The following is a 22,859-nucleotide window of genomic DNA, read 5'->3' on the forward strand; positions in this document are numbered from 1 at the left end:
CAAGATTTACCTTGGTTAGATTCCTATCCAATAAAAGTGTTTCGAGGAATTTAAATCATTCTCCACTTGGATTCTTGGAAGCTAGGTTATGAAGTTCTAATAATTCACAGTGATCATGGTGGAAAATTTGAAAATGAAAGATTTGAATCCCACTATAAGGAGCAAGGGATAGATCATAAATTTTTTATCTCCTAGAACCATCAATATAATGGGGTTACTAAAAGAATAAATTTGACCCTAGTAGAAGCTGCTAGAGCCTTATTAACTTAATACTTACTTCCTGTACACTTCTGGGAAGAGGTGGTAAACACAACTTGTTATGTTCTAAATAGATTTAATATTAAATCCAAGCTAAACAGGATACCCTATCAAATTTTTTAAGGATAGGATTCCCAACCTCTATCACCTTTATGTCTTAAGATGTAAAGTGTTCATTCTGAATAATGAGAAATTTCTACTAAGAATGTTTGACCCAAAATCTAAGGAAGGAGTGTTTCTAGGGTACTCAAATGTTGGAAAAAACTATAGAGTTTTCATTAAAAGGACACTGGTATTAGAGCAGACCACTCATATTATATTTGATGAATATGATAATTTTGGATGGTCCAGGGTAGAAAAAGAAGATGTTGTAGAAATTATGTAAGGAGTAGAATATTCAAATATGGAGAAAAGGGTAGAACCTAAAAATTTATTGCCTAGAGAATGAGATTTTCTTCAAGTCACCCTAAAAAACTTGTCTTAAGAGACCCATTTGAAGATGTTAGAACTAGGAAAAGACTTAAAAAATAAGTAAATCAGTCGACCTTCATCTCAATGTTTGAACCCACCAATATAAATCAAACTATATCTGATTAATTCTAGATCCTAGCCATATAAGAAGAGTTATATCAATTTATAAGGAATAATATTTAAAAACTAGTTGAAAGACCTAAGAACCAAAGTATTATTGGAACTAAATGGGGTTTCAAAAAAAAAAAAAAGAATGATTATTATGTAGTGGGGAGAAATAAAGTAAGATTAGTGGCTAATAGGTATAATCAGATAGAATGCATTAACTTTAAAGAGACCTTTACCCCTATAGTTAGATTGTAATCTATTAGGGTGCTGCTAGCCTTTGCATGATTTAAGGGATTCTAATTGTACCAAATGGATGTCAAAAATAGCTTTTTGAATGGGGTAATAAAAGAAGATGTGTATGTTGAACCCCCATACCTTAAAAATTCACAATTTCTTAATTATGTGTTTAAATTAAAAAAAGGTATTATGTGGACTAAAATATGCATCAAGAGTATGGTATGAAAGACTAAGCACATTCCTATTAGGGAGAACCTTATTTAAGGAGAGAGTAAACACCACCCTATTTCTAAAAAAGGTTAGAGATGAACTATTAATTATCCGAATGTATATTGATGATATTCTATTTAGATCTTTTGCTAAAAATCTATGTGAAGAATTTTCAAAAATAATAAAGAGTTTGAGATGAGTATGTTGGGAGAATTGACCTACTTTCTTATATTTAGTATAAGGAAAAAGGATGATGGAATTTTACTTATTCAATCAAAATACATTGAGGACATTTAAAAAAAAAATATGAAATGGATAAAGACAAGCTATTAAACACTCCCATGAGTTCTTTTATTCGGTTAGATAAGGATTAAAATATAAAATCATTTAATCAAAAGTAATACGTGGGAATAATTGAATCACTTCTTTACTTGACACATAGTAGTCATGATATTATGTTTAGTATTTATCTCTATGCTAGATTTCTGGCTGATCCATAAGAGTCCCACTTAAATGTTATAAAGAGAATACTTAGTATCTCTTAGGAACCCAAGACTTAAGAATATGATATCCTTGGAATAGCACTTCCTTTGAAGTCATTGGATATTCAAATTCTGATTTTGCATGATGTAGAGTTGATAAGAAAAGAACTTCTAGAATATATTAATTTGTAGCACAATCCTTAGTCTTATGGTCCAGTAAAAAATAAAACCAAGTTTCACTGTCAACTACTGAAGCTGAATACATAGCATTAAGAAGTTGTGTGGCTAAAGTTCTTTAGTTAAAGCAATAAATACGAGGTTTAGGATTACTTGTAGGCACCATTTCAATCTTATTTGATAACATTAGTGCCATCTACTTTTTAAAGAGTCTAATCCAACACTCCCGGACAAAACACATAGACATAAGGCACTATTTCATTAGGGACCATGTTACCTAAGGAGACATAGAGCTACACCATGTAGCCATAGAAAACTAGCTTATAGACATCTTTACAAAACCATTATCTTTTGAAAGTTTTAGTACCTTAAGAACCAAATTATGTGCGATAGATATTCGTACTTGAACCAAATTAGGTGTGATTTCTATTTCTGTTTTTTATTTTATTTTATTTGTATATTTGTTTATGTTTATTTATTTTTTTCTTTTGATTTTCTATTATTTTCCTTTAATATTTTAAGAATTAGATCACTGTTCACTTCACCTATTGAATTGGTTTTTCAAAAGATATTTTTGCCTTTCTTATCTAAAAGCATGTAAGTAGTGATTAACTCCTCAAAAATAGTTAGATTTTGAAATAGAAATCTATTTTATATTCTTACAGTAATCTGTCTCATATGAGTAATGTTCCAAGTTAATGAATCTCTTTCAGGTTCTCTTAATTAAGTTTTGTGCATTTATCATATGGATAGGAATCTATTTTTGTAGTTATTCTTCCTTCTATAAGAAAGTGAGTTTGCCTTCTCTTATATTTGTAAGATAATCTCAAAACTAAGAATTTTTAAAAATCAAGCATGTAAAAATGAAAAGAGACATAAAATGAGCCCAAAACTAAAACGATGTGCAATGATTGCCAAATAACTGCAAGATGCATAAAGTGAATTAAAAATTGAAAGATACACAATGTGCACCAAAAGCTGACAAAAAAGGCATAAAATGAACCCACTATAAGTTTACTTACATTTCTTCTAAATCTTTAATCTCTTTGAAGACTCCATATACATATTGATATCTCCTACACTTGAATATAAAAATTATGATTTTTGATTGATTACTTTAGAATATATTCTATCAAATATTTTTCTGAAATGAAGTTTAAAAAAATCACTTTTCCTATCTAATTCTTTTTGAATTAGATTTTTGTTTAAAAAGAATTTTGACCTGTAAGGAGTCTAAGCTAGGATTAACAAGATACATTTTGAATTTCAGCATTGACAATTCATTGCTTGCTAGTTTTTAAATCTAATAATGAGGTAAATTTATCTTTTATTGGAGCAAATCGATTCAATTTTTTAATTTTATCTTATGGTTATTTTTATCATTTTTCCTATCTATTTTCTTTTATTCTTGCTTGGTTTTTGTGTTGACCCCTTCCTACTCATAACATTCCACTCAATAAGTTCTTCAATGTTTGGTTCATATCATCTAGTTCGATTTACGTCGTACTGTACGATCTTAACAAAACACCACTTCTCTGATCACATAACATCCAATGGATGATCAATCAATTATTGGAGCTCGTCCCATATGATTCATACTTAGTACTGTACGATCCCTGTGGCAGAATCCGTTGGATGATTTGATGCAGATGATATAATCCTTTATGATAAATAATCATATACGATCCACATATTTATTATGTACAATCGAGTTAGTCAATTATTGTACAAGTTGACTCCTTGAGATGATTGCCCTATTTCTAATCATCCATTATGATGTCTAATCATACTGAATGATACTACCACCTTTTTGACCAATCATCTAGATGGATTGATTGCACTATATCATCCAGCACAATCTCATGATTGTATTGCATGATTTCACGATCATATTGTATTATCTCATAATCATGCTGTATGATCTATCGATTCTTATATAAATTGGAGTTGGTTCTTCATCTTCTTTACATTTTTCAACTCCTATAAAACCTTACTTCCCTCTTACATTCTTATTCTTATAATGGTGGGTGGAAAAAGGTCCTAAGCACTTGTAGTTAGCTTTTCTAAGAGTGCTATCAATCCTTGATTCACTAAGGAAGATGATGAGTAGCCTGCAACCATTATAAAATTATTTTATAACTCAAACTAAGATTTTCAACCAAAATGTTCTAAATTTTTAGGTACTCGATTTATTTCCTTATTTAACTTCTAGTTTTCTTCTCACACTATCCTTTCCATTCAAATATGAACTTCAGTTTGAATTCTTTACAAGCCTTCATATTAATAATGAATTTACTGCCATATAGTAATATGTTAGTAGAAGGCCTATAGAAATAACCTACCAATATTTTCATGTATTCCTTCACTTTTCTACCATTAGTGAAAAAATCCTCATATTGGATTCAGATCCTGATTATAATTGGACCCCTACCAACACCATCCTTAGGGAGTCCATTGTTAACTATCATATTGCACATGTCAATAAATTAGTCTAGGATACTCGTATTATTCAGCACATACTTAGAAATTCTATAACTCCAAAAGTTGGTGATAGGATTAACACTACCCTTATTCTTTCACTTATCATCTACTATATTATGGCCCAAATGGATTTTAATGAAGATGAACTTATAATTTGATATCTTAATAATCTAACATGCATTAGAGATCCCAAATATAAAAGAAAGACTAACCATATCTTAGGACATCTCATTACCTATATCTTAGAAAGCAAAAATAACCACAAATTTCTTTCACCACCTGATCACCTCCCAATTTTCTATTATAATAGCTCCTCCCATGTCCTTCATAGTGCTTGTTGCCACCACATATAATATATTAATCCTAAGCTAGATAAGTGAGTGGGAGAACAATCTCAAGCACCAGTCACTTTCTACCATCACTCTCATATTGATTAGCTAGTTCAATGGTTTGATTAGTGGGAGGATATATTTGAAAACTATGTAGCCGAGCAACAACAATAACATGCAAATTATTTGGCTTATTTTTAAAGTTACATAATATTTTTTGTTTTTTGAAAAAATGAAACAAGTTGCTTTGAAATATTATTAAAATTAACAAAATATAAAACTAACAAATACCATTAGATTCCTCCTTTAATAAAGAAATAAAAGTAGGAGAGACCTTATTTAAAACTAGATTATCCCAAATAAAAGACGTAAAAAGTGCATAATTAGCACAAAGATCCGCTAACTTATTGCACTTTCTATCTATACAATTAAAAATAACATTATTGAAATATTTGAAAGAAGCTTCCAAGTCTTGTTATTTCTTGTAGAAATTGTTTTGATGAAGCTTGATGATATTTACATTGTCACTTTAAATGATGATCCCCTTGTAGTTTAACTTCCATTCTTTGACAACGCCTTTGAGAGATTGAATAGCTAAGAGTTCAAACCTTGAAATATCCCAATAAACATAACTGTGTCAAAAAGCTAAAAGGAATCTACCTTTAAATTCCTTAAATACTCCATCGATCCCTGCTTTATAGGATTTAATTAATGAAGCATCAACATTTACCTTTATCCAATCGGGTGGAGGGGGATGACAATGATTGTCCAACAACTTATAAAGATGATTAGCTTCCATATACCCGAGTTATATGAAGATTTAGTTGCTGAAATTGTAGCATAGCTTAGAGCTTCTGAAGCAATGAGTAAAGGACTATCATCTTTACCCTCATGAACAAGCTTGTTTCTTCCCTTCTAAGAGAAATAAATGGCATTACAAAACAAATTGACTAACCAGTAATTTTGTAAAGGTATCCATTTAAAGTATTCATCCATAGAACAAAACATAGGAATACCAAATCCCCACTTATTTATTTACAGAAATATACCATACAGTTTTTTGCATTTAACTATCACATGTTTGATGTCTTCTTGCATATTGTAATTCCTAGGACATCCATTATGCATTTGCAATCTTCTATAAGAAAGAAATTCATTCATTGGAATTTCTTTGTTGAACAATCTCCACCAATATCCTTCAACCTGAGGACTAAGCTTTTCTTTCTTTATCCAAGTCCAATATGTTACCTGTAGGGATTTCTGAATTGCAGCTTCGTAAGCCAAAGATGAAATTAATTTGTCAGAGTATTTGGATACTAATTCCATGCTATCTTCTGGAAAATCAGTAGAAATTTGAATTTGGCTAATCAAATTCATAAGATCTTCTCCAAAAACCTTTCTCAGTTCTTCAAAGTTCCAGCTACCTCTCATTATGAATTTATTAACCATGATTTCTTCTAACTCTTGAGGGATTACATATGTAGGCCATTTGTTGATGTTTTTATCCAATATCCAAATATTCTTGTAATCTTCTATCAAATTACCATTGATAATGTTCCCTCTAATAATAGGCTTTAGAAATAACCCACCATAAATAATTTTCCAAGCCGTTGAACCCATCTTTTTTGGGAAATTATCCCCATATAGTTGACCATATTTTGGAAACAAAGCCTTATGTAATCATTTTCAAAGTATTTTCAACAATAAATTGAAAATCTTCTCCTACTAACCTTCTTAAAGATATCTTGGAACCAAGATAATGAAATTCCTTGAAACTCCTTTTATACCCAAAATCCATGATATAGTCTTTTTCCTCCTTCTTCTTACCATTTTCTTGAACAGGATGCATGACTTATTAGCATTTATTTTTTGTGCATTCCAACTACAAAAGTCTTCCTATACTTTTGATCTTCTTCACCATTTTCAAATTGACATATGAGAATATTATGATATCATCTGCATATAGCAAATGAGAGATCTTGGGACTACTTTGACTCAGACACACACCATATTCATCACCTCCTTATTTAAATGCATTGGATATAAGTTGAGCTCAAAGAAGAAACATAAATGTTGATAGAGGACAACCTTGATGAAATCTTCATCTAGCCTAGATCCATCTTGAAGTATTCCCATTAATTACTAATGAGAATTTTGGTTCTTTTATACACTCTAAAATCAGATTGGATATAGCAGTAGTAAAACTAAAAATATTTTAATGCTTTCACCAATGTTGGCCAACCCATGGAGTCATAGGATTGTTCCAAATCAAATTTAAAAGAAACCAATCCTTTTGAATATTTTGAATATCTAAATTTATGGAAAATTTCATGAGCCACTAAGATATGATCTGATATAGATCTACCTTTCAAAAAAGCCATTTGTTTTTCAGAGATCAATTTTGGCATAATGGATTTTATTCTGTTCACAATAATCTTTGTATCCACTTTATAAAATACATTACATAAACTAATTGGTTTGAAATTGGAAGGAGTGTTAGGATTGGATACCTTAGGAATGAAAACCACTAACATTTCTTTCCACTTAGGATTCATTTTTCCCAATTTGAAAAATTGATTTAAAAGTTACATAATATAACAACATCAACAGCATGACAATAATATGGCTTGATTCGGGGAGTAATTATCTTTCATTCACCGCCTCTTTCAGCCACCCCACCACCTCCAACTGATTAGAATTTTTCCTTTTTCTAATTTCTTATGTACTTTTATTCCTGTGTTTTTACTCTTCTTTATTTATGTATTTGTGATTTGTATACTTTTATTAATATTTCCCATTTGGTTGATAATGTTTCCTCCTCCTTTTGTGATGTTAAAAGAGAAAGTTGCATGTATTGGAAGTTTGTATTTTGCTTTGAAATTTAATTCCATGTTTATCTTTTCATCTTTTATATTCTGCTCTTATGTGTTGTTCTTTTTCTTTTTTCCTTTTAAAATTAAAAAAATTAAAAAATCCCTTATTTCTGAAATATTTACTTAGTAAGGGGAAGCTTAAGGAATAGCAAAATACTCTTGAATCATAAACTAACAATGTTTGTCATCATGAGAAAGGGGGAATATTCTTGCAAATCTGGACCCAGGTTCGATGATTTTGATGATAAAAAACATTATTGGACTTTTTACTATGTTATTTTAATTTACTGCATATCTATTTTTCATTTCTCACTAACATTTTAGGTCCATCATTCACTTACAACTTCAATCAACTCAAGATTAGGTAGCCTAGGGTTGAGTCTGTTTGTAATTTCAATTTCAATGTACTTTTATCTTTCTTATGTTAAATCATATATGTGGTGGATACTAAGCTATGTAACCTTGCATACACACACTTAAGGGAGCGAGTTGGTGAGTTCGATTTTTTTTCAAATAATTGTACTATATAATTTAGATCATACTAGATGATCAGTTAAAATAAAAAACCCTAATTAGGGCACCTCAGTTAATTAATATTGATTAAACTCATCGCATTGTATGATATAAATCATATAAGATGATCTATTATAATTAGTAAAATAGCCACCAATCATAATTTAGTTAATATTTTAATGTTCAAATTTTTTTTCTAATCATGCAGTACGATATAAATCATACTGTAGGATTGATAATAATCATACCTAAAATGATCCTGTGATTAAGTGTTTAATTATGGTTAAATTATTCAATTAGATCATATTGGATGATTGAAGATGATCGTACTGTATGACTCGATTCCTGCATGGGATGATATTTAAATGCCACCCATTATCCAAGACAAAAAACCATAATTTTTTATTGATCGTACAAGATGATCCCTAATCATTGTACACTACAAACCAATCACTGCATGAGATGATATTTAATTTCCAGCTATAGTAGTGAAAGATTAGTTCAATCTTTTAAACTAATTGTATAGGACAATTAAAGGATAATACATAATGATTAGTACAATCTATTGATTGATTTGGGTAATAGCTCATAGGACTCAAGCAGGGATGTATTCTAAGTTTGACCATATATGTTCTAGAACCTTTGTCATTACCAGTACCATGGTTACTACGATGCACTATAGTGAATTTGTTCAAGAGTTGGGACATAGACTTCCATGGTTAAAGGAATGTATTATTGGGCTCACTCCCTTTAAGATTTTCCCAGGATCTCGTTAGTATCGATAATGACAATAATAAGAGAGCAGGAGGAAGAAGAAGATGAGGAGTAGGGAGTGTCTCTAATAATTATTATTTCATTTTTTATTCTGACTTATTTTATCATGTTTAATTTTATTTTACTTCCAATTTTAATTTTATTTTCCCATACATAGATATAATTATGATGAAATGAAAAATGCAATCAAATTTTCCTATTTCAAAAATCTTATGTCAAATTCTTATCTTATTTGCACTTCATTTAAGTAAATATAATTTTATGTTCAGAATAATAAATTTAGTAATTTATAAAATTAAGAACATTAAGTATTTAATAGTTTAAGGTACTTAGCCAATTGAAAAGAAAAGAAAAGAAAAATTAGAATTAAAAAAAGCTAAATGTTAAAATTTCAAATTTTGATATTTATAATCTCTAGCCCCACTTAACACTTCTGTGAGGAGTTATTGGAATTATAATACTAAAAGAAAGATTAAATATTGATTTAGAAATTAATTAAATATAAATAGATTCCTTTAATTCTAAAAGTCAATAGCCCTAGGTGAGTGAGTCAAATTTTTACTTATACATAGGAGTTTAATCTAGAATGAATATAAATTAAAATTGAATGAATGGGCTTTTATAAATAATTTTATCAAAAAGTTTTACAACTTATTTACTATTTAAATACTTAGATTATTAAATTTATAAGTTCCAAATATCTTATTCCAATAAAAAAATTTAAAAATTAAGTAGAATAAAAATTTCATGAGGACAAGTAAAGTCTTAAAGTTTGAGGAAAATGGAAAAGATAAAAGTCTTATATTATAAATTGCATTTATTATTATAAAAAATGTTTGTAAATATTTTTTTTATGCAAGAAATAAATTAAATTATCAAAATTAGAGCATCTAACTCCCACAAATTTAGCGCATAAAGCTACATTTTCCCCCTAGCGCCATAGTGCCACCATACCAGCTCCTCAATAATAGAATTCTTAGATGATTATTAGAAAATTAGGACTAAGGCACTACCTATCTAGCACCATAATGCCAAATTGAGCATATTAGTAAAAGATGTTGCTAATGTTGTGATGAAATACAATTTAAAATGGTTGAACTAGTGAATTGATGTGATGAATGGTGAGCCTACACATAAACTCAGGAATTTTTTGTGATAGTTTAGTTATTTTAAAATTTTATAAATAGTGAGAATATTTCTCATTTAGGGTGTTGGCTAGTTGGAGAGACATGAGGAAATGTGTGAAAGGGTGTTGAAGCTACTTCTGGTGGAGGCTTGCCTTATATTAGTGTGTTATTAGTCTAGTATGAGTTTGTAAAGATGAGCAAGGATTGCAAGGTGTCTGTAATTACTTTGTGAATAATTTTTGGTTCATTTTCATCCATACTTTTTCTCTATACTCATGTTTTATATATATTACAATAATGTTATTTGTTGTGTTTACCTTTAATTTCATGTATTTCTAAAAGTTTTTCTCTGAGCTTATGATAATTTAGAAACCATATATTATATAGAGTAGATTTATGAATTTATAAATTGCTTAATGTTGCTTTTAATTCTCCCATGCTTAATCTAGTTTGTGAAGAGGCCAGGTATGAACTTTAAATATAATGTGATATATAGCCTCGACAATGGAGTAAAATAATAATTAGATGATTTAAAAAGTAACTTCACCATGAATGGATATATAATGGTTAGGGAAATGAGAACTTAAAAAGATATTAAAATTATTATTTAGAGAAATCTGATTTTAATTTGATTTGTCTCAATCTAAGGAAAAGATGTTACTTGGGTTACTCACACTTAGCCATAAAAACTAAAGGATAGGAAATGATTTTACTTGGGTTAATCACACCTAAGCTTAAGAAACTTAAATAAAAGTAAAGTTGTTGCTTGGGTTGCTCACATCTAACCTCAAAGAGTCTAAATGAAGTCACAAGAAGGCTCACACTTTTAATATACCAATACTTTATTTTAATTTGATTTACCTCTAGATCTTAGGAATGGGTTCCACTTTGGTTGTTCACACTTAATTTTAAGAAAATAAAGGCTAAGGAAAGAATCTTATTTAGGTTGCTCACTCCTAACCTTAAAAAAATCTAAAAGATGTTATATGATGACTCACAACTAATAGTTCAAAATTTAATTTTAATTTGATTTACGTTTTTTAACAAAAGATAATTAATTAAAATAAAGCATAAAAGTATGCAATGAGTACAATCTAGAAAGAAACATAATAAATAAGCTTCCTCAACAAAACAAAATAAAACTAAAAAGAGAGAAGCATAGAAGGAGCTAAAACTTCCCATACATGCATACAATTTATAAAAAAGAGACCAAAAACAATAGTTTTGTTGTTAGTGTGAGGTACGGGTGTCATTCCAGCCACCCTGCTTCTTTCACTTCCTTGGTTGATTAGTAATTGGCCCCAAATGTTGAAATTTCTTAGCAAATCGAGTCATAGAGACTCTATCTTTCCTTGAGCCAGAACACCATTGATGCAGGAGGAAAGCCTCAATGGAGAACTTGAATGATATATTGGATAAATCACTATCCCTAGATGAAGGAACTTTTCTTGTGACATACAAAGAAGGGGTAGTATCCTTCTGTCCACCAATACCTACAATGGAATCTTCTTCTTCAATCTCTTAATTTTTCTAATAGTAACTTGATTTCAAGGCCCATAGCTTTCTAGATTTTAATTTGATTTTCCTTTAGATATAAGAAGAGGATACCACTTGGGTTGATCACCTATTCTTGAGAAACTAAAGGGAAAGGAAAGGATTCCTACTAGTTTATGCTCACCTAAGCTCAAATAGTCTAAAGGATGTCATAAGAGATTCCAGGTATTAAAATACTAACCAATACTAAGAGCTACTTTTATATAGATTTCATATGACCTATGCTCTAACAACTACTATAAAAAAATCAAACTATAAATAGGCATAGCAAAACAACATCCTAAGTTGAAGAATGCGAATATTTTCAATTTTAAGAGATTCAAAAGATGGTTTGAAATTTTGGCTTTACCCTGTCCATCACAAAAGACCATAACAACTTATAAAATGTATATCAGAGATCATTAGCTTCTGTACATATCAATTTTTAAGAGGGGAAGAAGAATTTGAAGGGATTTTTACTTTAAATGATTTTGAAATGAGCATATACGTGAAAAGGTTGGAGTATCTCCAGTAGAAGATAAGATTAGAGAAAGTCGCCTTAGATGGTTTGGTCACATAAAACGACGGCCTTGCGATGACCCGGTTAGGAGAGTAGAGGTATTAGATTTGACTTATGTTAAGAAAGGTAGGGGTAGACCTAAAAAGACTTGGTTAGAAAATATTAGGAATGACCTTTCTTTATTAGATTTAAACAAGAATTTGACTTTTAATAGGACACAATGGAAAAAAAGGATTCATGTAGCCGACCCCACGTAGTGGGATAAAGGCTTGATGCTGATGTTGTTGTAAGCTATAAAATTTTTCTCTCACTTTTTATCACAAATTATCTTAGTAATTTATGAATGCTCAACTAGGGATCACAAGCTTTTGTACATTTATTTTTTATGAAAGGGGAAAAATAACTTATAAAGATTTGAATTTTGATTTTATACATTTTTATTTAATCTTTTTAAGGATTTAAAGTCATAATTTTAAGATTTTGACCCTCTCACACTTTTCTATGAATAACGATGACCATCATATAATTGAGTGTTTCAATTGAACTCAAACTTTCATAATCTAATTTTAATATTTTGGGACCCATCTCATCATAAAAGCTAAGAATTCAAACAACTAGATATAATAAATTTTCTTTTTTATTAATATTTTTAGATACAATAAAGGATAATACTTCTTAAGGAAACTCCTATTGATATAAAGCATAAAACATTCACCTTTGAAGTCAACCAATTTATAAGATCATCCTTGGTAAATAATATTCAATATAAATAGGACCTTCCTATATAGGCTTAAATTTAGCACCCATTTCATGATGGGCTAGAATAAGGCTTCAAAGACCCAAGACCATATCACCTATTTAAAAAATGATTGGATTAATTAATTTATCATATTATTGTGACATATGTGTGCTAACAAAATTTTTATGATGATTCAACTAAAATTGAGTCGAATCAGACCTAATTAGGCCTAATGGAGTTTGATCATCTCAATTAAATATGTACCAACTCAAATTGATTCAAATCAACCTTAATATAAAACCTAGTTAAATATAATTGATTTAAATTAAACTCAATTCAACTTTCTAAATCTAAAACCTAGTAAAATTATGTTCCCGGTTTCAGGTGAAAGAGAAGCTAGAGAGAGTAGCTCTTGGTTTCAGGTGAGAGAAGTTCATTGAAATTTAATTTTTTTTCAACCCATTTTTCTTGGTGGTTTGATCGCCGTCGATGGAAGTAGGAGCGGCGTTCGCCGCCGATCGTCGGATCCCGCTCGGAGGTCAAAGCCCGAAGACTGTCCATCTAGATGGATCTCTTAGACCACAGAGATCAGGAATTCTATAGATTAGAGAATCCACCTCGGAGGTTCTTAAGAAATCTCCTATAGTACTTGGGAAAGGCAAAGGAATTTGCAATCAACCTCCTGTTAAAATTTTCAAATCTCCGTCTCTTCAATTCAAGAATGCTGTGGATAATGAAGCCTCGTCGTCTTCAGGACTCAAACTTTTTGTGAACAAGTTTAACTTTCCAATTAGTAAAACTCAAACTCTTGAGAATGGAGTCTCTTTTTCTTATAAATTGATGGGTAACACATCAAATATTCGATGAATTAACGATGTAGATGGATCTTCTAAAGTTGTTGATTCCATTCCTGTTAATGCTTGGACCAGAAAACCATATATCAAAGTGATGCTTAAAGGAGATGAATCTTTCCTATCTAAAGATGATGAATCAGTAAAACTTAACGAATCACGCGTTAAGGTGAATGCAAACAAACTACAACTTTCTATGGTGGTAAATGTTTTTGGGGAGAATGCACCAGTTGTAGTAATTGCCAGAGAACTACATCGGCAATGGAGTCAATATGGGTAGTTTCATATAACTTCCCTAGGATTGGGATGGATTTTATGTTCTTTCTTCGACAAATAAGAAATTGACAGCATCATGGAAGTTGGCCCTTGGTATGTCAATGGTCACATTGTTGGAATTGATAAATGGAGTCCATTATTTACTCCTTCTTTAAAAGGATTATTTTATTCAATTTGGATTAGATTTCCTCACCTCCCTTTAATTTCTTGGGATGAAGGGAATGTAGCCAGAATTGCTTCCAAGATCGGGACTCCTCTTTGGATCGATGACAACATGTTCCAATGGAGCAAGAAGGAGTTTGCTAGAATTTGTGTTCGTAAGACTTTGGATAAAAAATTTCCAACTTGTGTTTGGGTTGAAGGATCCTTTGGCCGATTCTTTTAAAAGGTTGAGTACGAAAAACTTTCTACTTTTTTCTTTAAATGTGGCAAAGTTGGTCATCTGATGATAAATGCAAGGAAAATGAGGAGACTCAATACATTAAATTTGAAGATAAGACTTGTAAGGAAAGTCAATATAATTTCCCTCAACCTAAAAAAAAAGTGGATGCTGATAATAGTTATGGCCCTTGGATTTTAGTCCAAAATTTGAAAAGAAGGAGGAAGCAATTTCCAGATGTTGGAAATACTAATATCAAGAACAACAATCTCAGAAAAAAAAATCTGTTTATGTTCTAAAATCTTCTATTAATCCTAACAATGTTCATTCTGTTATTGAGGATGTTTGTAAAGGAATTGATGATGTTCCTAATAAGATTTTTGAAGAAAACACTGCTCCAAATGAGGAAACTGAAGATTCAGTTGAGGAGACAGTTATTTCGAAAGCTGTCAATTGTTTGGAACGATGTATGAAAGCTGATTTAAAATTATCTAAAGATGCTGATGAAGATAACAGGGGAAAGTTTGAAGAGGATATTCAGAAGAATCAAATGGATTTTCTGTATACAGAAGGAAATAACATGTTCAATTTATTGATTAATGATAAAATTGCTGAGGAATAAACTGAAGACTTCTTAAACAAAGCTGAAGCTCCTGAAGAAGGTGAAATTAACTGTTTCAATTATGACCTTTCGGGTGCCAATACTGAGAGGATGGATGAATTGTTTAAAATTAAAGGTAAGCTTCTTAAGGAGCTTAGTTCTTTGGGAAAAGACAATATTCTTCATATAAAAAAGAAGGATGTAGGTAATAAGAAGATTAAAAAGGGGAGCAATCCCATTTTTAAATCCAAATGACTTCCATTTCATTTTGGAATTGTAGAGGGGCTAGAAAACTGGAAGCCTCTCGTTATCTAAGGGAGTTTGTCAAAGATATAGATGCGTTCTATTTTGGGCTAGTAGAAACAAAAGCCCAATATTTTGATAGAGAAGAGGTTAATAAACATATTGGTAAAAATTGAGATTTTTTCTATGTCCCTTCGGAAGGTTTGTCTGGTGGAATTTTAGTGCGTTGGATGTCCAACTTTTGTTCTTTCTCTATCATTCATGCTTCTCCATAGATGGTTATCGGCAGGATTAATATCCAAAATAAAGGAGAGTGGTTGATTGCTACTATTTATGGTAGCAAAGAAATCTACAAGAGAAGACAATTATGGGAGGATCTTCAAATCTATTCTACTTCTAATATCCCCTTTATTATAGGTGGAGATTTCAATTGTATCCTTTCTCAAGAAGAGAAGAGAGGTGAGAAGAGGTTTGTTTTCTCTCAAGGACCTCATGATATGCAAGCATTTATGAAGAAAAATGACCTCCATGACATTGGCATTATTGGTCCCAAATACACTTGGTGTAACAACAAGAATGGAGGAGCTCGTATTTATGAAAGGCTTGATCGTTGTTTGTTAAATACTACAGCCTTGAAGATCATTCAACCAGCAGTTGTTCAGCATCTTGGAAGGATCGCTTCATACCACTGTCTTATAGCCATCAAATTATTCAATTAAGGTTTAAAAAAACAAAGAAATTGCAATTTGAAGAAGTTTGGTCTTCTTATCCAGCATCTAAAGGTATTGTAGACAAGTCTTGGAATAAATCTGCAAGAGGTAATGAAGTACAGATTTTGAACATCAAATTTAAGAGAACTATTAAAGCCTTGTTCAACTGTAGTAGAGCTAAACATGGCAACCTCAGTTTTTTGATGGAAAAACTGAAAGCATAAATTGTTGAATTGTAGGAGGAGGAAGCTTTCTCAGGTTCTTTATCTGAAGATAAATTATCTTTATTAAGATTTAAAGTTAAAGAGCTGAATACTACTTTGGGAAGACTAAGCTCTTGGTGGAGATAAAGAGCCAAAGTGAAATTGTATAAAGATTGTGATGCCAACTCTGAATATTTTCACACAGTTGCTTCCATGAGACATAACAGTAACTGCATCAAGCAGATCAAGAATTCAGAAGGTATTTTGACTGAAGACCAGAGTTGCATTGAAGAAATTTTCTCTAGTTTTTTTCCAGGAGAAGTGGAAGTCCAAAAAATGCTCTCTGTATGGTTGGCCGACTCTTTCCAGAACTCTGGATGAAGCAGATAAGGAAAAGCTCATGGCAGAATTTACTAAGGAGGAGTTGGAGGCTGTGATCTCTCATTTGGAGAACAACATTTCACCGGGTATTGATGGTATCTCCTATACTTTCTTTAAAAGTTATTGGCCCATTATTAATCTAGATGTTTGGAAGGCTATCTGTCTTTTTTGTTTTTTAAATCTGGATTTATGTGTGATGATTGGAAGAATACTCTTGTTGTTCTCATTCCTAAAATGAAGAACCCTTTGATTCCTTCTAATTTTAGACCAATTAGTCTTTGTAATTCTATTTACAAAGTAGTGTAGAGAATGTTATTAAATAGGATTGCCAATTGTATTCCCAAGCTCATTTCTGAGAACCAAGCAGCATTTATGAAAGGGAGATCTATTTCGAAAAACATCTTGCTCACTCAAGAAATATTTCACAAATTCAGAAATTCCAAAGTAAAGAAAGGGTTGATGGAAATTAAAGTGGACATGGAGTAGGCATATGATAGTATGGGGTGGAGAACATTGAAACAAGTTTTAAAACTTTTTGGTTTTCCTTGTTCATTCACTAATCTCCTTCTACAGTGTGTGGTAGACACTAGATATTCTATTATTGTAAATGGTTTTAATCCCAATTGGATACAAGCTGAATGTGGATTCAGACAGGGATGCCCCTTATCCCCGTACTTGTTCATTTTATGCTCAGAATTACTTACTGAAGCATTCAGGAGAAATGGAAGCAAAATAGGAGTAAAGGTGAACCCGAAATCAGAAATTGTTTCCCATCTACAATACGCAGATGATGTAATTATTTTTTCTGATGCAAATCAGAAATATGCTAAGAAGATGAAGAAGATTTTGAAGATGTATAGTAGATGGACTGGGCAAAAAGTTAATGATAGGAAGTCATCTATGATTTTCGGCGAAGCAGTTCAAAGAGATAAGGCAAAGGTGATTTTCAAACTTATTGGGTTTAAAACAGTGGATGAATTGAACTATCTTGGAATCAAGATGACTTTAAGAAGGCTAAAAGCTTCAGATTTTCATGAGGTCTTGGAAAAAGCTTATGATAAGCTTAATGTATGGGGAAATCTATCCCTTACTCTAGCCGGTAAATTGCAATTAATCAAAACTTCTCTTCTTTCTATCCCTGTTTTCATTTCTACCCACTCTCTTATTCCCATGGGAGTATTAAGAGACCTTGATAAGCTTTGGAGAAATTTTCTTTGGAATAAGGCTGATAAGAGTTCGGGAATTCATTATGTAGAATGGAAAATTCTTTGCAAGAAGATTAAGTTTGGAGGGCAAGGAGTGGTGTCTGCAGCAGATAAAGTTGGCTCTTGGAGAGCTAAATTTGCTTGGAGTTTATTCTCTAATCCAAATTCTCTGTTGAACATAATTCTTATTTCCAAGTATGGTAGGAATTTCTATTTTTTCTGAATCAAAGTTGGGATGTTCTTCTACTTGGAAAATCTTAAATAATGGTGGAAAATTCCTTCAGCAAATTATCAAATGGAAAGTTTCGGATGGTGAAAGCATCAATACCATTAAGGATACTTGGATCCTTGATAAAAATATTGATGGATGGCATACGTATGTCTCCAATCTTCAAGATGAGTAACTCTGTTTGAAATACTTCCTCCATAATGGAAGCTGGAACATTCAATTGCTGAATCAATATTTTGGTAAAGAATTAGTAGATCTGATTTATACAGTTCCCATCAATACAAGAATTTCGGGAAATGAGTTGGAAATCCCTTACAAATATTCAGGGAAGTCATTAGCTTCCTTAATTGCTGATCAAACAAGCATCCTTGAAGAAGAAGATGTCTGTTAGAAATGGTTGAAAAAGTTAAAGTTAAGACCAAGAGTTAAAATTTTCCGGTGGAGATTAATACATTAGGCTATTCCATCCAATGAATTTTATATGTATAGAAGAATCATTAATCATAATGGGTGTCCGAGAAGCTGCTGTGAAGTGGAAGATGACAATCACTTAGCTGTTAACTATTTCTTCTTAAGAAAGTTATCTATGTTATTCAATAATTGAGTTACAACATCCCAGTTTATTCTGATTTGGAATCCTGCTATAATTGGCTTTCGATTAATTCAAATTGCAATCCTTTATTTGGGAATATATATTGCTCAATAGTTTTCTTCTCTTGGAAGAGTAGGAACAAACTAGTTCACGGTAAGATAGAAGATAGTCTTCAAGTTATTGCAGCCAATGCAATCAGCTTTTCCTCTCTCTCTTTCAACAATGATCTGATTTTGGAAAACTGGGTTTTATCAGAAATTGTCGTTTTCTAACAATTGGAAACCCCCTCCAACCGAATGGATCAAACTCAATGTGGATGCTTCTCTTGCTAAAAACTACATAGCTGGAATTGGAGGTGTGATTGGAGATAGTAAAGGCAGATTCTTGTATGCCTTCGATTTCAAAAGATGTCATTGGGACATATCTGTTCTTGAATTAGAAGCTCTTTTGGCCTTAAATAAAGTTCTCCAAGAATGGATGTATGATGCTAAAGGAATCATAATTGAAGGTGACAATATCAATGTTATGAAGCATATCAAAAGAATCTTTAATGAAGGCCCATCTGAAGGTAACAAACATCATTTTTTGGATTTTTTCTTTCTTAGAAATTTAAATCAAGTGATTTTTCAATGTGTTAATAGAATATGTAATAAGTTAGCCGATTGTTGTGCTAACCGTGCTAGGTTGGGTGACTTTATTTGGGACAATTTGGTAGATATTAACATTCTTCCTATTTTCAACAAAGTGTTGAAGGAGGAATGTGATGCTCTTTACTTTGTTTAGTTTCTTTTTTTTCTCTTAATAATATTGCTTAATGCATCTTCTCAAAAAAAAAAAAAATCAACTTTCTAAATCAAGAAATTTAGACCAGTGGTTCAAATTTTCTTAAATTCATTATTGTCTACTTTGTTCAAATCCTAATTAATTAGGGATTTCAACAGCATGAGAGAGAACATACCATAGGTAATCAATTCAAGTAATTATCATCATTTAGAAGGGAGAAGAGATAGAAATTTGAGGGATAGTCTCATTCCCATAGTTGGAGAGTTTGAGTGAGGGGGGTTTCATTCATGCTTCATTTCATATGTGTGGCAAGAGAAATCAAGAGTGAAGAGCGAGTGGCTTGCAGTCTTCTCATCCTTTAATTGCAAATCCGTAGAGTATAAAAGTAGCACGGAGTATGGTTTAATCATAATTTAGCTGATTGAGTAGAGATAAGAGGTCGAATGGGATCAAAGACCTCCTCTAATCTCTCTGTGAAACATTAAAAATGCTGCGATTTCCACTTGTTTGCTCTCATATAAGAACCCAAAGAAGATGGTTACATGCACCGAATCATTGTGATTTTCTAATGACCCTCAAATGCATGACATATCAATTATATTTCATTTGGAACCTTCACCTACAAACAAAACAAAGGTTAGGCATCACCATTTGATCACAACTTGAGTGACAATGCAAAGGTTTTACATTATATAGCATACATCACTTTCCTTGAAAATTACGTTATGAAAAAATTAACTCAAAGATATACAAGTCTTTTTTTGCTTAGCATTTATTATTTTCTCTAAATTGGCTTAATATTAAAGAACAAGTTTGAATTAATTTAGAAAGCTTTCAAGCAAGTGGTGGGGTCTTTCATGAACCCTCATGTTCTCGTTTCAAATCATATAATGAGTAGAATTGATTGAACTCACTTTTGATATTTATATAAATTTAGAGAATTAAAATAAGTGATAAATAACTCTAATCCAAATGAGTGCACACTCAATCAAATTAGGTTTCATGGTTTACATTGGATCACTTAAACCTTAGGAGAGCAAAATTTTAGTTCTTTTGCTATCATTTATGTTTTCCCCAAATTTGTAAATTCACAAACATGTTATTTTAATTTTTAAGTGCATATGAACCAAGAGTGGAGTATTCTATGGCCTTCAAGGATCTACAAACTATACCCTACCATGAATTAAAATTAATCATGAATTAAAAGGTTGAGGGAAATAACAAGTAGCTTCAGCATTTGATAAACTTCTAAAATTTTGAACCACTTAATGCATACTGCTACTTTCTATTAGATCATGCAAAAATTGATATTTAATTTTTTTTAAAGGCATCTAAAAAATTATTCCTATTTATGAATTCCAAACATTTTAAAAAAATTATGAGCTCTTTTTTTTTGCCCTTCTCCCTCATATATGATATTTTGCAGCCTCCCCAAGATTTCAAATGTCTCATTATATGAATCATTTAATTTTATAGGAGTTATCATCAGCCCAAGATAAATTCAAGGATCATTTCAAATCAAATTGAACAAAACTCAACTTGATTCAATCTACATTTTTACCCTTCGCCTTGTTTTCATTTGAAATCACATAGATGTCCCCAAATGATCTCTAAAGAGTTCAAGAGAGCATTATAGGGCGTTAGAATCAAAATCTAAGTCCTTTATCCCATTTGATGAACCCAAAATAAATAAATGATTCTTTAGACATATGGCCAAAACACTAGTCTTCTTCATTTGCTTACCTAAATTAGGCAAATTCTTATCTCTCTTTGTACACGAAAAATTCAAAAACCCATATCTAGTTTGCAAACCCTAAGTTTCACATTACCATTTTTTCCTATAAACTCAAAAAAGTTATAGAAAGTCCCCTTTTTTCCTTAACTTGAAAGGTATAGGAGATCCTTCAATCTATTTGCTTAGATCTTCCCTAAACTCATATAAAAGTTCCCAAATAACTTTTAGAGAGTTTAGGGGAGCATTAGCAAAACTTAGGGATCAAACCCCTAAGCCCAACACCCTCATTTTTTAAGCCACAATCAACAAATGATCTCTCCTCAAACTTATAGTTCGAGCCCTAATTCCCTTTATTTGTTTTTCCCAAACTATGTAAATGACTAGGCATCATTGAATACAAAAATTTAATAATCATCTGTTGCTTTATAGTCCCAAAGTTATAATTCTATTATCATTTCTATATATTCCGAATTCCTAGAAAACTCATCACCAACTCCTTAGCCTCAAAGGTATGTATTTTATTTCTTTCTCCTAATCTCCAACACTAAAGAAAATTCTCCAAACCTTAACCTAAAGCTATAGGCCATTTCTCATTTTCCCTTAACCTTAAAGTTGTTGGAAATTCACATCCAACTCCATAGCTTCAAAGTTATGGCTTCCATTTCATTCTCCTTAGCTCCAAGGCTAAAGAGAACTCTCCAAATGTTAGTGCAAAAGCTATAAGTTGAACATATTCTATCCCTTCCTTAGCTCCAATTCTATAGGAGCTCCTCCTAACCTTAATTAAAAGACTACATGTAAGCCCACTTCTTATTGGTCTAAAAGATAAGAGAGATCCTTCAATCCTAGCTTCAAAGCTATAGGTACTCTCCTCATCTTCATTTACTTTGGTTCTATTCAAACAGGTGATTACCCTTCCATGAAAATGAAATATATGCTTCTAAGTTTCATCTTAAGGAGCCTCCTTTTGTTGAGATTCACCTTACCTAACTAGGTGAAATTCATAAAGTTCCAAGTCAAACCCTTGCATAAGTTTGCCTTAATCTAATAGGTGAGCAACTTTATCTTATCCAAACACTAATAGATCTTTAATAAAATACATAAAAAATCACCTAGATTTCTTTTGAATCAATGAATGCTACATTCCACCCCAAAGTTGGAATAACTATTTAATTAGATCTTAGGATATCGGGAGCAATAATTTCTTCAAAGTAAGCATTGGTTGCTCTACAAGTTTTTTATAATTCTTCTAAATATGAAACCTTAAAACCAAATAAAAATTATAAGTCACAAATAACTTAATATGGAATCACCTGTTAGATTAAATGTTAAATCTTTTGCTTATAAGTAAAATAAGACACACTTTTATAGTATGAAATACCATATAGACCATCACACACTTAGATATACACCTTATAGGAATCCTAGGATAAGAATTTTTCTTTTCTATATATGAGGCTGATGTAATTAATGTGATTATTATTAGATTATTTACATTATAAGAACTTGCTCTTAGGTGGAAAGGATAGAGATATTTTTTTAATGTAGGCGGTCATGTCTAAGAGAGGGTAAAAGTCATGATTATCTAATGTTGTTTACTTATTTGTGCTGCTTAAATCCCCCCCGTCTCCCCCTTAAAGAACTCTCACAAATAGAATAGTAATAATCCTTAACATTTTAAGTGTTAGGTAACTATAGAGTTATTTTATTTTATCTGCATATATTAAGCTTTTTAATCCTCTTTATGCAATTTTGAGTCTATTTATATTTTAAATATAATTAATACATTTATAAAGTATAAGAGGCATGTAATGTGTAGTTACAGGAAAGATAAGCTAG

The sequence above is a fragment of the Dendrobium catenatum genome, unplaced genomic scaffold (assembly GCF_001605985.2).
Source record: "Dendrobium catenatum unplaced genomic scaffold, ASM160598v2 fragScaff_scaffold_1606, whole genome shotgun sequence".
Taxonomy (NCBI): Eukaryota; Viridiplantae; Streptophyta; class Magnoliopsida; order Asparagales; family Orchidaceae; genus Dendrobium; species Dendrobium catenatum.